Source organism: Procambarus clarkii, chromosome 89, assembly GCF_040958095.1.
Source record: "Procambarus clarkii isolate CNS0578487 chromosome 89, FALCON_Pclarkii_2.0, whole genome shotgun sequence".
Lineage (NCBI taxonomy): Eukaryota > Metazoa > Arthropoda > Malacostraca > Decapoda > Cambaridae > Procambarus > Procambarus clarkii.
Window position 1 is genome coordinate 19,362,145 of NC_091238.1, and position 16,301 is coordinate 19,378,445.

The following is a 16,301-nucleotide window of genomic DNA, read 5'->3' on the forward strand; positions in this document are numbered from 1 at the left end:
CCAGCAACTTTTATAATTTATATAAATTATCTTAGGGAATAATACATAAATTATATATTTAAACATGATATTAGTGTTTAGTGGAATGCATAAGGAGTCAAATTGTGTTAAAAAGAGCGATTTTTAGAAAATTTGGAAAACTACTTTTTTCTGTTCATATTATAACTAAATGGATTTTAAAGGTTTCACTCAGTCAATATATATCATTCACAATTTATTAATGAATTTTACAAAAAAACACCATAAATTTTATATTTAAACATGTAAAAACTATTTGTTTTACATTTGGAAGAAAATAATTGTAGAAAAACAATTTATAATTAAACCTTTGTGTTTGGATTTTTTGAGTAAAAGTTTCTCAAAGGCTCTCCTGCACCATTCTCAATGCAAATCATTCCCACGCCTATGGGAAGAGATAGGCGAACGTTGTGTAGATGATTTGTGTTTGCTGAGTTGTCCCCCACTGTTCACTGGCCCCCACTGGTCACTGGTCTTTATTGGTCATTGGCCCCCAACTGGTCACTGGCCCCCACTGGTCACTGGCCCCAACAGGGCACTATCCCCCACTGGTCACTGGCCCCTACTGGTCACTGGGCCCCACTGGAGACTGGGCCAACTGGTCATTGGCCCCCACTGCTCACAGACCTCACTGGTCACTGGCCTCACGTGTCACTGGCCCCTACTGATCACTAGCCCCACTAGTCTGTGGCGCTACTAGTCACTGGCCATAACTGGTCACTGGCCCCCACTGGTCACTGGCCCCAACTGGTCACTGGCACCCAATGGACACTGGCCAACTGGTTACTGCCCCCCACTTGTCACTGGTCCCCCACTGGTCACTGGTCCCTCACTGGTCACTGGCCCCTATTGGTCACTGGAAACTACTGGCTACTGCCCCCCCCCCCAACAGGTCACTTGGCCCCACTGGTGACTGGCCCCCACTGGTCATTGGCCCCCACTGGTCACTGGCCCTTACTGGTCACTGGCCCCCCATTGGTCACTGTCCCCACTGGTCACTGGCCCCCCATTGGTCACAGTGCCCACTGGTTACTGACCCCAGCTGGTCACTAGGCTCCCACAGGTCAGAAGGCCCCAACTGGTCACGGAGCCTTACTGGTCACTGGCCCCCACTGGTCACTGGCCCCCCTCTGGTCACTGAGCCCTGCTGGTCACTGGGCCCCACTCGTCACTGGCCGTTCTGGTCACTGGCCCCACTGATCACTGGGCCCCTATGGTCACTGGCCCCTCTGGTCACTGGGCCCCACTGGTCACTGGCCCCCACTGGTCGCTGGCCACACTGGTCACTGGCCTCCCACTGGTCACCGGCCTCCCACTGGTCACTGGCCCCTCTGGTCACTGGCCCCACTGGTCATTGGCTCTACTGGTCACTTGCCCCTCAGGTCATTGACCCCACTGGTCACTGGCCCCCAATTGTCACTAACCCTACTGGTCACTAGCCCCACTGGTCACTGGTCCCCACTGGTCACTGGCCCCCCACTGGTCACTGGCCCCACTGATCACTGGTCCCTTTGATCACTGGTCCTCTCTGGTCACTGGTCACTGGCCCCCACTGGTCATTGGCCCCGTCTGGTCACTTGTCCCAACTGGCCACTGGCCACCACTGGTCACTGGCCCCCCACTAGTCTCTGGCCCCGACTAGTCATTGGCGCCGACTGGTCACTGGCCCCCCCCCCACTGGTCACTGGCCCCCACTGATCACTGGGCCCCACTGGTTACTGGCCCCTCTTTTCACTGGCCCCACTGGTCATTGGGCCTCACTGGTCACTGGCCCATCTGGTCACTGTCCTCACTGGTCACTGGCCCCCCCTAGTCACTGGCCCCCCCCTAGTCACTGGCCCCCACTGGTTACTGCCCCTCCACTGGTCGCTGGCCCCCACTGGTCACTGGAAACTACTGGCTACTGCCCCCCCCCACAGGTCACTTGGCCCCACTGGTGACTGGCCCCTACTGGTCATTGGCCCCCACTGGTCACTGGCCCTCACTGGTCACTGGCCCCCCATTGGTCACTGTCCCCACTGGTTACTGGCCCCAGCTGGTCACTAGGCTCCCACAGGTCAGTAGGCCCCAACTGGTCACGGAGCCTTACTGGTCACTGGCCCCCACTGGTCACTGGCCCCCCTCTGGTCACTGGGCCCTACTGGTCACTGGGCCCCACTCGTCACTGGCCGTTCTGGTCACTGGCCCCACTGATCACTGGGCCCCTATGGTCACTGGCCCCTCTGGTCACTGGGCCCCACTGGTCACTGGACCCAACTGGTCACTGGGCCCAACTGGTCACTGGGCCCAACTGGTCACTGGGCCCCTCTGGTCACTGGGCCCCTCTGGTCACTGTTCTCACTGGTCACTGGCCCCCACTGGTTACTGGCCCCGACTGTTCACTAGGCCCCAAGGGTCATTGTCCCCCACTGGTCTCTGGTCCCCACAGGTCACTGCCCCTTCACTGGTCACTGGGCCCCCACTGGTCACTGGGCCCCACTGGTCACTGGGCCTCACTGGTCACTGGCCCTCACTGGTCATTGGCCCCCTCTGGTCACTTGCCCCCCACTGTTCACTGGCCCCCACTGGTCACTGGTCCCCATTGGACACTGGCCCCAACGGGTCACTGGCCCAAACTTGTTACTGGGCCCCACTTGTCACTGGCCCTTCTGGTCACTGGTCCCACTGGTCTCTGGGCCCCCAATGGTCACTGCTTGACCCCTCTGGTCACTGGGCCCTAAGGATCACTGGCCCCCACTGGTCACTGGCCCACTAGTCACTGGCCCCCCACTGGTCACTGGCCGCCACTGGTCACTTCTCCCCAATGGTCACTGACCCCACTGGTCACTCGCCCTACTGGTCACTGGCCCCCCACTGGTCACTGGTCCCACTGGTCACTGGCCCCCACTGGTCACTTGTCCCCAATGGTCACTGGGCCCCCCACTGGTCACTGGCCCCCATTGGTCACTGGCCCCAATGGTTACTGGCCCCAACTGGTCACTGGCCCCAACATGTCACTAAGCCCCACTGGTCACTTGCTCTTCTTGTCTCTGGCCCCACTGGTCATTGGCCCCTAATGGTCACTGGCCCCCTCTGGTCACTGGTCTTCATTGGTCATTGGCCTTCCACTGGTCACTGGCCCAAACAGGGCACTAGCCCCTCACTGGTCACTGGCCCCCACTGGTCGCTGGGCCCCCTCTGGACACTAGGCCCAAGGTCACTGCCCCCAATGGTCACTGGCCCCAACTGGTCATTGCCCCCTCACTGGTGTGACAATAATCTCCTTCAAGAGATTGAGCCTGCTCTTCCCTTCATAATTACGTCGTCACAATTATATAAAAGACTATGGAAGAAATGTCCAACAACGACAACAACACCAGCAAGGCTTGCCAGGGTGAGCAGAAACGTATGCAGCCAGCCACCTGTTCGAACTCCAACCACCAAACTACCCGTTGATCGCTACGACTCCGCTGATTGGTCGCCGGTCTGGCTGCACCTGCACTCGCCCCCCAATACTACCTGATGTCTGGGGTCGCCCCAACATCAGTCCTCAGAATGTTCAGTGCTTTCGTAGCCAGCACACCTCCCAGCTAGACTCTAGAGTGTACTGAGAGAGGTGGTGGCTTTAAGCCAATATTCCAGCACCTCCCATTTACTGTTGTATTGCACTTCTTGTTATTTTGCCTTAACGTAACTTTTCATTGTGTCATTTAATTATTCTTATTATTTTGATTCATTGATTTTATTATAAGAATTTGTTTGTGCATTATTTTCATGTTTTGATTTATTTAACGTAATTAAAATTTCATTGTTAAAGTTTACTTGTGTTTTGTGTGTCTTCTCCTTACCTTACCACAGACGAAGTTCCAGTTTTTCTATTTTTTTTATAACTATGTGACGAGGCCATACCCCTAGCCTTAAACAGCCGAACACCAACGCGTTACCGTCACAAGTTATATGGGGGCCTGTCCTAGGAGCTTCACTCAGGTACTGGTGCCAAGTGGTAATTTATGGTAAGCGTATTTAACTTTGTTAACGTAGCTTTACTATTTTTCATTCAATTTCATTTTTTATAAGGTGCGGTGTATTGTGCATTACGAGAGTAACATATAGTGAAGGTGAGACAACTTTGGATTACGTGGTGACTGTAGGCCGCAGTCATACTCTTAATTGGTCATCTCTCCCTCCTTGTTATTACTCGTATTTACCATCTATGTCCCTTGAATATTTCTCATTCTGACAGATCATCATATTGGTACCCTGGTACTGTGGTCTGCCCCGGGTCAAGAGTACCCAATCTTCTGCAATCTGACTGTAGGAGGATAAAGAGGGCCATAGTTCCTCTAGCTCGAACTTTAGTTGCTGAATTGGGACCTCAGCAGCAGTTCTCGTCACCAGTTGACACCTCGCACCCCTACACGTCAGTCAGAGATGATGATACATACAACGGTAGGGAATTAGCTTATTTTTTCAGAGCACAAAAGTTCGCTAATTCTGTAAGTATCATATTAAATTCAGTAGGAAAAACTTGCTTTATGTCCTATAGAGACTTGGCAAGGTATGCCTACATCCTTGGACTACCAATTTTACTTTTGAAGCATTTAACTGTTTCACTTGTTTTCGAAACTTAGTTTCATTTGTTAGTAGGATTTTCTTGCCCTTATCCTCTTACATGAGTACCGGGTACAAGATTTCCTGCGCCCTTGATTTAATTTAATCATTTAATATCTTTCACTTAACGTTAATTGTTAAAGATCACACAGGATAGGTACCAGTTGCCACGTTGTCCTGTTTCTGACATTTCACTATTGAATATTCGTGTACCTTTATTTGCTAATTTCACCATGTTTCGTCTCCAAACTTTCCGTGCAAATCCAGCAGGTGAAATAGGGACTTTAAGTCGTGCCAAGAGGACTGAATTACAAACTCTTGCACATGAGTATCAACTAGAAGTTCCCTACCAAGCCAACAAAAATGACCTACACAACCTGTTGCTGGATTACTATTTAGAGCAAGGTAAGATAGACTCTGAAACTCATGAAACTTACTATATTGCAGATAAAACTGATTTGGCAACGCTGAAACTCAAACTAGAGCTGGCCAAGATTGAAGAACGAACAGCTGCCATACGGAGGGAAGAACAAGAACGCGAAGCTGCTATGAGGAGAGACGAACGAGAACGCGAAGCTGCCTTGAGGAGAGAAGAACACGAACGTGGACTCGCCCTCCACGAACGTGAGGTCGCCTTGCTCCATGAACGTGAGAGAGTACAGCTTGAAACACTCCAGGAGCGGGAACGCTTACAGCTTGAAACCAAACAACGCGAGTTGGAAATACAACGCGAACATGACAAGCAACAAGCGACTCTGGCTCTGGAGTGTCGTCAACGTGAAATCGCCTTGGAAACTTCACACTTCACTCAACGCCAGCAAGCTACTGCCAATCTTCCCGTCAGTTTTAATATATCACATGCAAGTAAGTTAATGCCATCCTTTGTAGAAGCAGAAGTTGATGTGTTTTTCACCACCTTTGAAACCCTTGCTAATCAACTCAGTTGGCCTGTCGACCAATGGGCCACACTTCTCAGAGTCCATCTTACAGGTAGAGCTGCAGTCACACTCAGTACTTTGGCGTCTGAGAATGACTACTACACTCTGAAACAAGCAGTGTTAGACGCCTACCTACTTTCCACCGAAAGTTATAGAAGGAAATTCCGTGACCACCTGAAGGCAAGTACCACTACCTTCCTCGAGTTTGCTAACACGAAACGGAGGTATTTCATGAAATGGCTGGAAGCAGCACATGTCTCCACTTTTACAGAACTCGTCAACCTGATGCTTGTTGAAGAATTCTTGAGACGTGTGCCGCCTCCTGTCCGCCTCTACTTAGCAGATAAAGAAGAAACCGACTACCTGAAGTGTGCTAAGTCGGCTGACACTTACAGCCTCATCCACCGGCTGACACCTGAACCATCCTCCAGTAAGAAGTCGTGGTACAGTTACGAGAAGGTGAGCCCCGATCAAGCTGGTTCACAACTGTACTGCAAGTATTGTAGACTCTATGGACATACCATAGACAAGTGTGGTAAGTCTCAATACAAGGGAACCACTGACCAACAACGACCCAAACCAACTCCTCCTAAGTCCGGTAAGCCTGTGATGAATGTTGGTGTTGATGTTAATGATCTTTCTCTTTTCAGTAACCACCTGTATACTGGAACTGTCTCTGCCAACGGTTCAAATCCGGAGGGACGTTTCAAATTGAAGATCTTGAGGGACACAGCGGCTCTACAATCGATCATCTTGAAGTCGGCTGTGCCCAACATAGTCTACACCGGGGAAACAGTCTTCATCACTGACCTCACTGCTACCACTCCATACCCTCTCGCCAGAGTCCACCTGGATTGTCCCTACGTGAACGGGGAAGTCCAAGTCGCCGTCAGGGAAAAGCCTTTTCCCATGCCTGGAGTGCAACTTCTCCTAGGCAACGACTTGGCAGAAGACCTGCAACCGACCAACCTGATCGTCATGGACAAACCCCAGGTGTGTAACTCTGTGCCAAGTAACCCTATTCTTGAGTATGTTCCAGCAGAGGTTCAAGAGAGTGAAGTTTCTCCTCCGGTTCTCGTGACCACCCGTGCACAAGCCGCACGTCCACAGCCAGCTGACTCTACTGCTACCGCTGTCCCTCAAGACCCTCAGAAACTACCCCCGCATCTGACCAAGTTGGAGTTCCGTAAGTTGCAGAGGGAAGATCTTACTTTAACACCATTGTTTTTCCAGGCTGAGACTCAACCCGACAGTATTCCTGGGTTCTTCCTAGAGAACGACTTGCTCTACCGCAGATATAGACCCAGTAAACTGAAGGAGGAGGACGATTGGGCCAACACCGAACAACTTGTGATTCCCACCAGCCTGCGGCCCACTATTCTACACCTGGCCCACGGAGCATTCTCCCACTACGGCTTCAACAAGACTTACCATGGGATTCGTCAAGACTACTACTGGCCAGGTATGGTAAACAACGTCAAACAGTACGTAAAACAGTGTCATACATGTCAGATGGCAGGCAAACCGAACGTCTCCATTCCCAGAGCACCACTGATTCCCATACAGGTGCCTGCGGAACCTTTCCACAGACTCATAATAGACTGTGTTGGTCCTTTACCTCGGACCAGTTCAGGTAACGCCTACATCCTAACCATCCTGTGTCCTACCACCAGATTTCCCATAGCAGTTCCAGTGAAGAACATCACGGCTGCTACGGTTATCAAACATCTACTGAAGATCTTCACTCAATACGGATTTCCCAGGGAGATTCAAAGTGACTGTGGCACCAACTTCACCAGTGATCTCTTCAAAAGGACACTGGAGGAGTTCAACATCAAACAGGTATTGTCCAGCCCCTATCATCCTGCTTCACAGGGTTCTCTTGAACGTAGTCATCAGACCATCAAAGCACTCTTGAAAAAGTTTTGTAGTGAAACCTCAAAGGATTGGGATAAGCAGATTGACCTAATAATGTGTATTTTCAGAAGTCTCCCCAATGAGTCCCTAGGAGTATCTCCTTATGAGATGCTCTACGGCCGTAAGTGCCGTACTCCCCTTAAGGCTTTCAAAGACTCTCTCAGAGATGCCACCTTCAGTGAGCATCAGAATGTGCCCCAGTTTCTTCAAAACCTTCAGCACATTCTAGAGAGAGTCCACCGCTTTGCCCATGATAATCTATTGAAAGCCCAGGTGAGAATAAAGACTCATTACGACCAGACCAGCAAAGTAAGAAAATTCAAGCCGGGAGACTTCGTCCTTGCTTATTTCCCTATCCCAGGTTCAACTTTACAAAACAGATTTTCAGGACCCTACTGCGTCAAAGAGGGCAGAAGCAACAACACATACGTCATAGAGACTCCAGATAGGCGGCGGAAGACCCAGCTGTGCCACGTCAACCTCCTGAAGCAATATAATGGTACTCCTCCCACTGTCTTGATTAATTGTTCTACCTTCACAGAACCCTACATCCACAGTGAGACCATCCCGGCTTCTTCTCCCGAAAGCACTGACAAGGAGTCGGCGCTTTCTAATTCCAAAATCCTTAATGATCTTCCCAAATGCTTTCAGGATAATACTCGTGCTCCTATGCCCTCTTCTAATTCCACTCTCACCTCGTCAGATAAGCCCTACATCCTCCATGTCGACGCCAATGGTACCGACGATGGTGGTGTCGTGATGCAGCAACGAGGCGAGAAGAATACACCTGTCAGCGACTACTGCTACAAGGAACGACGGAACAATTGGCAAGGAGCTACTCTTCCTCATCCTGAAGCTTCAGCACTTCACTCCACACCTGAAAAGTGCTCGGTCCACCATCAATACGGACCACACCACCCTACACCTCCTGCAGCACGCCCACTTCTCATCTCAACGTCTTCTACTATGGGCTTGCTAACTGCAGAAATTCAACCTGGAGACACGCTATACCAAGAGTCTGACAACATCTTAGCCCATGATCTCTCCAGAGTTTATGAAGTAGAAGCAACTCCATCCATTACTCCACCACATAACGACGTACTTCTTCCAGAACCGCAGGCTTCGGGGGAGAGTTGTGACAATAATCTCCTTCAAGAGATTGAGCCTGCTCTTCCCTTCATAATTACGTCGTCACAATTATATAAAAGACTATGGAAGAAATGTCCAACAACGACAACAACACCAGCAAGGCTTGCCAGGGTGAGCAGAAACGTATGCAGCCAGCCACCTGTTCGAACTCCAACCACCAAACTACCCGTTGATCGCTACGACTCCGCTGATTGGTCGCCGGTCTGGCTGCACCTGCACTCGCCCCCCAATACTACCTGATGTCTGGGGTCGCCCCAACATCAGTCCTCAGAATGTTCAGTGCTTTCGTAGCCAGCACACCTCCCAGCTAGACTCTAGAGTGTACTGAGAGAGGTGGTGGCTTTAAGCCAATATTCCAGCACCTCCCATTTACTGTTGTATTGCACTTCTTGTTATTTTGCCTTAACGTAACTTTTCATTGTGTCATTTAATTATTCTTATTATTTTGATTCATTGATTTTATTATAAGAATTTGTTTGTGCATTATTTTCATGTTTTGATTTATTTAACGTAATTAAAATTTCATTGTTAAAGTTTACTTGTGTTTTGTGTGTCTTCTCCTTACCTTACCACAGACGAAGTTCCAGTTTTTCTATTTTTTTTATAACTATGTGACGAGGCCATACCCCTAGCCTTAAACAGCCGAACACCAACGCGTTACCGTCACACTGGTCACTGGCCTCCCACTGGTCACTGTCCCCACTGGTCACTGGCCCCCCACTGGTCACTGGCCCCCCACTGGTTACTGGCCCCAACTGATCACTGGTCCCCACTGGTCAGTAGGCCCCCACTGGTCAAGGAGCCCTACTGGTCACTGGCCCCCACGGGTCACTGGACCTCCCTCTGGTCACTGGGCCCTACTGGTCACTGGGCCCCACTGGTCACTGGCCGTTCTGGTCACTGGCCCCACTGATCACTGGGCCCCATTGGTCACTGGCCCCACTGGTCACTGGCCCTCATTGGTCATTGGCCCCCTCTGGTCACTTGTCCCTCACTGTTCACTGGCCCCCACTGGTCACTGGTCCCCACTGTTCACTGACCCCAACGGGTCACTGGCCCAAACATGTTACTGGGCCCCACTGGTCACAGGCCCTTCTGGTCACTGATCCCACTGGTCTCTGGCCCCCAATGGTCACTGCATGGCCCCTCTGGTCACTGGGCCCTAAGGATCACTGGCCCTCATTGGTCACTGGCCCCACTAGTCACTGGCCCCCCACTGGTCACTGGCCCCCTACTGGTCACTGGCCACCACTGGTCACTGGCCACCACTGGTCACTGGCCCCCATTTGTCACTTGCCCCCCACTGATCACTGGTCTTTATTGGTCATTGGCCCCCAACTGGTGACTGGCCCCCACTGGTCTCTGGCCCCAACAGGGCACTATCCCCCACTGGTCACTGGCCCCTACTGGTCACTGGGCCCCACTGGAGACTGGGCCAACTGGTCATTGGCCCCCCAATGGTCACTGGCCCCCACTGGTCACAGGACCTCACTGGTCACTGGCCCCTACTGGTCACTGGGTCCCACTGGAGACTGGGCCAACTGGTCATTGGCCCCCCAATGGTCACTGGCCCCCACTGGTCACAGGACCTCACTGGTCACTGGCCCCTACTGGTCACTGGGCCCCACTGGAGACTGGGCCAACTGGTCATTGGCCCTCCAATGGTCACTGGCCCCACGTGTCACTGGCCCCTACTGATCACTAGCCCCACTAGTCTGTGGCGCTACTAGTCACTATCCATAACTGGTCACTGGCCCCCACTGGTCACTGGCATCCACTGGACACTGGCCGACTGGTTACTGCCCCCCACTTGTCACTGGTCCCCCACTGGTCACTGGTCCCCCACTGGTCACTGGCCCCCACTGGTCACTAGGCCCCAACTGGTCACTGGCCTCACTGGTCACTAAACCCCAACTGGTCACTGAGCCCTACTGGTCACTGGCCCCACTGGCCACTGGCCCCCCACTGGTCAATAGGCCCCAACTGGTCACTGAGCCCTACTGGTCACTGGTCCCAATTGGTCACTGGCCCCCACTGGTCACTGGCCCCAACTGCTCACTGGCCCCACTGGACACTGGCCCTACACTGGTCACTGGGCCCCAACTGGTTACTGAGCCCTATTGGTCACTGGCCCCCACTGTTCACTGGCCCCCAACTGGTCACTGGGTGTTACTAACCCAAGTCCACCGTCGGAACACACAGCAGTGACGTCAACGCCATTTGTGAGTCCGCTCCGGAAACCCCCACAACATGGACAACGCCATCTAGTGATGACGGGAATATACCGGCAATAGGCGCTGGATTCCTGTCCTAGTCGGCTCATGAGGTAGCCGGTGCTGACCTCTGGTGAGGTGACGCTTAGACAATCAGCGCCATGTATGGAGCAAAAAGGTGTACGTTTGTGGCTAAGCCAGTAAGTGATGTTTCCTAGTGGTCTCATGTAGTATTCCAGAGTACTCAGTACCAGCAGCAGCAGCAACAGTGCCAACAGTAGCAGCAGCACCTCCTGCAGTACCAACATCAGCAGCAGCACCACCACCAGCAGTACTACCAGCAGCAGCAGCGGCAGTACCACCACCAGCAGCAGCAGCAGCACCAGCAGTAGAAGCAACAGCACCAGCAGTAAAAGCAGCAGCAGCAGCAGGTTCCAGCAGCAGCAGCCACGTCAGTATTGATGGCACTGGGCATGTTGATGGTGTGGGTGGCAGCCTTCCTCACACACCTGACTCCTGTCGTAAACTCTGCCCACACAGGTGAGTGTGCTAGTTCACTGCCATATATATCATCTCCCCGCTCTGCTAGTCCAAGCTTTATAATAAATGACAGTAAAGACAAGTGCATTAATATTGCATTATATTAGAGTAGCGTACATAGTAAGATCAAAGGTGGAACTGGTTGGGCGTTTGAAGTTTTATTGGGCGTTATTTGTGAATATAGACTAGTGAAAGAGCAGAACTTCAAACACAGGAAGTGAACAAAACTTATCGAGAAGAGTTTGAGCATAATGAATAGTGAGTTTTATGTGGCAGTGCAACATTCAAACATACAGCATGCATGTTTACGATATATATGTACTACATATGTACTCACTCAGTTTGTGATAGTCTATATTTTATACTTTTGTGAAACTTACTGTGCTCAAAGTTATGATTCGAGACGTGCTTCATTCACCTTCAGTCTCTACTGCAAACACTAAGTCAACGACACCAAAACACCTTATCTAACCTTTCCCAAGCCTAACTATTTTTAAACAATCTATAAATAACAAAAATTATACTTATTTCCGAAAAAAAACTTTTTTTTATTATTACACCATTTAAAATATTCCTCCTTTCTGTTGGTTAACAAATGTGTAAGTGAAGTAATGATATATTAACGTCAAAGATAAAAGTACAATTGTATTTGGATGGATAGGCTAATCAGCCCGTCCTCCTAAGATTTCCCAACGCTAGGGTACTGTCGTACTAAAGTTCCCTTTGCCTAACCTACCAGAGGACCCAAAGCAGAAAACGGTACAGTATGTCAATTTCGCGAACCATTTTCTAGTACGATGATTTTTGTCCTTAGGTAAAGTGTACGTCAAAATGCGACGTGCTATCAGGAGGACACGTTATACTCTGTTAAGAGTTGGTCACACAGTGATGTAGGTCCTGGATGATGACCTCTGCTTTATTCAGTCTCTTTCATGTTTGTTCATTTTCGTGTTCACCTACACTCAAGTTCACTCATACGAGTGTTCACTCTCACTTATGTTCACTTATACTCTTGTTCACTTTCACTCATCTTCACTTTCACTCAACTTCCCTCACTCTCAAACTCATACACTCAAGCTCATACATGCTTGTGTTCACTCACACTCAAGCTCATACATGCTTGGGTTCACTCACACTAAAGCTCATACACGCTTGTCTTAATTCATACTCAAGTTCACTCACACTCGTGCTCACTAACTTCATTCACATTTAACTAAACATGAAATCGTATTCACCCTCACTCAATTTCACTCAGACTCAAGTTCATTCACAGACAATTTCTCTCATAATCAAATTTACTCTAACTCAAATTCACTCACACCCAAGTTCACTCACACTCAAGTTTACCCACAGCTAAGTTGATTAACAAGCTCATTCACCGTCAAGTTCACTCACGCTCATATTCGCTCACACTCAGATTCCCTCACACTCAAAATTCACTCATACTCAAGTTCATTCACACTCATATTACCTCACACTCAAATTCAACCACACTCAAATTCACTCATACTCAAGTTCACTCATACTCAAGTTCACTCACACTCATATTCGCTCACACTCAAATTCACTCACACTTAAATTCACTCATACTCAAGTTCACTCACACTCAAATTCACTCACATTTCCCTTTCCCTATACTCCTAAGGATTCTCTCTCTAGCTCATTAATTCCAGTTCCAAAACACGCATCTTTAACTCCGTACCCACAGTCCTTCCCCATTACAAATGACCCCACTAACCACTACCCACTCTCTCCTCTATCCACTACTCTTATCCTATCCTTTCCTTCTAGACGAGATGAAAACACATTCCCCTACCTCAGCCTGGGAGTGCCTATGTCGAGAATCCATGAAGCACCTGACATACTAGTGCACTAGTGCTGATGGAAAGGCAAACAAAGAAAAGAAATACTGATGAAAAAAAACGATGTAGTAGTGATAATAGAAATTAAGTGAACACAAATTCAATATTCCTCAGACAATATTAAATAGCAGGAAGAGAATAAAAATAGATGGGAGAAAGGAGAATGACACTGCTGAGAAATAGCAGGTTTAAACATATAATTTTTGAGGAAATCAATTATGCGAACCATGTTGCAATAATTATTGTAGTGAAAGGAGAAAAAGTGGTTGTGAAATTATCTAGGTGTTTCAATCGCCTAGATAATCTCAGAAGACAAGAATATAAAAGAAAAAGCAGGGCTTGAATATATGTCATACAAAGTATAGTTGAATTATCCCATAGAGTGAGAGCAAATATGCTAGCAATGAGAGATTTCAACCATGGGCAAACTGACTTGGACTCAAGAAATTCGAGAAGGTGACGATTGTGGGATATCTGGGGCTTGACTCAATTATTCAATTATTTACTTATTTAATTTAATAACGAAGGACCACCCACTTTTGAGAAAAGAGGGAACACTAATAAAGTGATCATTAGAATAACACTAGAGAACCAGTGTCTATGGACAATTATTAGAAAGAATAATCACTTAAAATAAAGAATGGACTGTATGATTAATTAACTAAAGTCAGAGCCTCAAACATCTACATTGGGGGGGGGGGGGTATTACTAGAATTTCATATACGTCTAGGAACTAGTGTGGTTCGTCACCAGTTCATTGCTGAGTAAATAATATTATGATCTGAAATGTTATAGTCAAATATGTGAACTCAAAATGTGAATATTAATGATTATTAAATTACGGAGCAACCGTCCAAGTAAACACATAAATTTCCAGTCATCATATATGGTAAGAATATTCAATATAATAATCTTGCAAATTTGTATAATGATCAAATTGGAAGAATTAAATGTGTACAAAAAGTCTTAGCTTTAAGACGATTTCTATGACATCGTTTGTGATTCGTCCTCGTGATCTCAGGATCTCCACATAGAAGAAATTAGAGGTGAATAACACGAATGATGTTAACGACTCGTTGACTCCTCACATACGAGCTGAAATTTAAAGAATATTAAGTAGCATTGGAATAGGCTACTTTTAATCTCAATATTCATGAAAATAGAAGAAACACCAATGTGGTACTAACGTTGGATATGGGGTCGTCTCACTATGTAACGACAGACTACTCACAAATATACAATCTTAAATGATGCATCAAGAAAGAAACTATACTTAACGTGAGCATAGTTACTACTGAAGTCTGCCGATATCGCGTCTGCCCGCCCCAAACTTTCACGGCGTTGCACACGTATTTGTGGGTTTTGGCTCTAAATATAGACGCGTTAGTGGTTGGCCGAGCACAATGGAGCACGTGGAAGAATAATTATTCACTATTAGTTGGGTATCAGTGTAATTCTTGCTGATAACTCCCAATCGCCACGTGTCTCGCCACTCTTGACGCCAGGACCCTTCTCTCTCGTCCGCTGTCCAGGCACGCTCGCTCTACAATGGCGTCGCTGCCTTCTTACACCCGCGTCTCGCATTCGCCACAGAAATTATTAATCACGAATAATACTTTTTCGCGCAATTGTGGCTGAAATACTTTAATAAGGACTGGGTTGCAATTATAGGGATTTAAATATTATCGCATTCTCGTCTTATGGTGTTAAACGAGAAATGGAGAAGATTTTAGTTTTCTCCATGGCATTCACGCGTGACAAAAAAAAACTACTACTTGATAACAATTGTAACTAAAAACTTTCGATTTAGGATTATTGGGAGTTATGTTATCCGTAAACAATTATCACACGGAATACTGATGATTTTAGAGAACCACATTCAATTCTCTAACACATTGGTATTAAATGTGTTTAACTAGACAATATCTGACGCAATGTTGCTGCTCCCTTTCGTGAGAATTCTATCATTAATACACAGATGCAATGGTTAGTTTATGTTGACACTACTGTTAGTAAATTTAGTGACTACTGTAGTTAGTATATAATAATAATGATTTATTATCATACAATAGTAGCCTATTAGTGTTGGAAATTTCCAACAACGATAGACATGGGTACCAAAACTGGTATAAATTGTAGAAAGGACCTCCTTAGCAGAATATGTTATGGAAGAAACACACACAAGCGGTGAAGACCAATTAGCATGATTAGACTCGGTCTTCATACAAAGAGAAATGGACCTTCATATCATTACCTTGAGATGTCAGTGAACAGTGGGGGGCAGTCACTAGTGGGGGGGGAGGCCAGTGACCAGTGGGGGCCAGTGACCAGTGGTGGCCAGTGACCAGTAGGGACCAGTGACCAGTGGGAACCAGTAGGAGGCCAGTGACCAGTGGGAGGCCAGTGACTCGAGGGGGGCAGTGATTACTGGTGGGGGGGCAGTGACCAGTGGGGACCAGTGGGGCCCAGTGACCAGTGGGAGCCAGTGACCAGTGGGGGCCAGTGACCAGTGGGGGTCAGTGACCAGTTTGGGGCCAGTGACCAGTGGGGACCAGTGACCAGTGGTGGCCAGTGTGACCAGTGGGGGCCAGTGACCAGTAGGGGCCAGTGAGCAGTAGGAGCCAGTGACCAGTGGGGGCCAGAGACCAGAGGGGGGCCAGAGACCAGAGGGGGGCCAGAGACCAGAGAGGGGCCAGTGACCAGTGGGGAACAGTGACCAGTGGGGCCCAGTGACCAGTGGGGCCCAGTGACCAGTGGGGCCCAGTGACAAGTTGGGGCTAGTGACATGTTGGGGCTAGTGACATGTTGGGGCTAGTGACATGTTGGGGCTAGTGACATGTTGGGGCCAGTGAACAGTGGGGGCCCTTGACCCGATAACCTTGAGTGTTATTCTTATTTAATATTCCACAGTTCATTTTATGGCATCCACAGGTGAAATATCGCGTGTGTAAACTATTATCTCTCTCTTATAGTGTGAGAATATTTACTCATTCGGGCTAAAACATTCCACACAATTAAATATGTTCTTTTTCAATTTCAGTTTACAAAACAGTGAAGTGTCCTTACTGCTCACC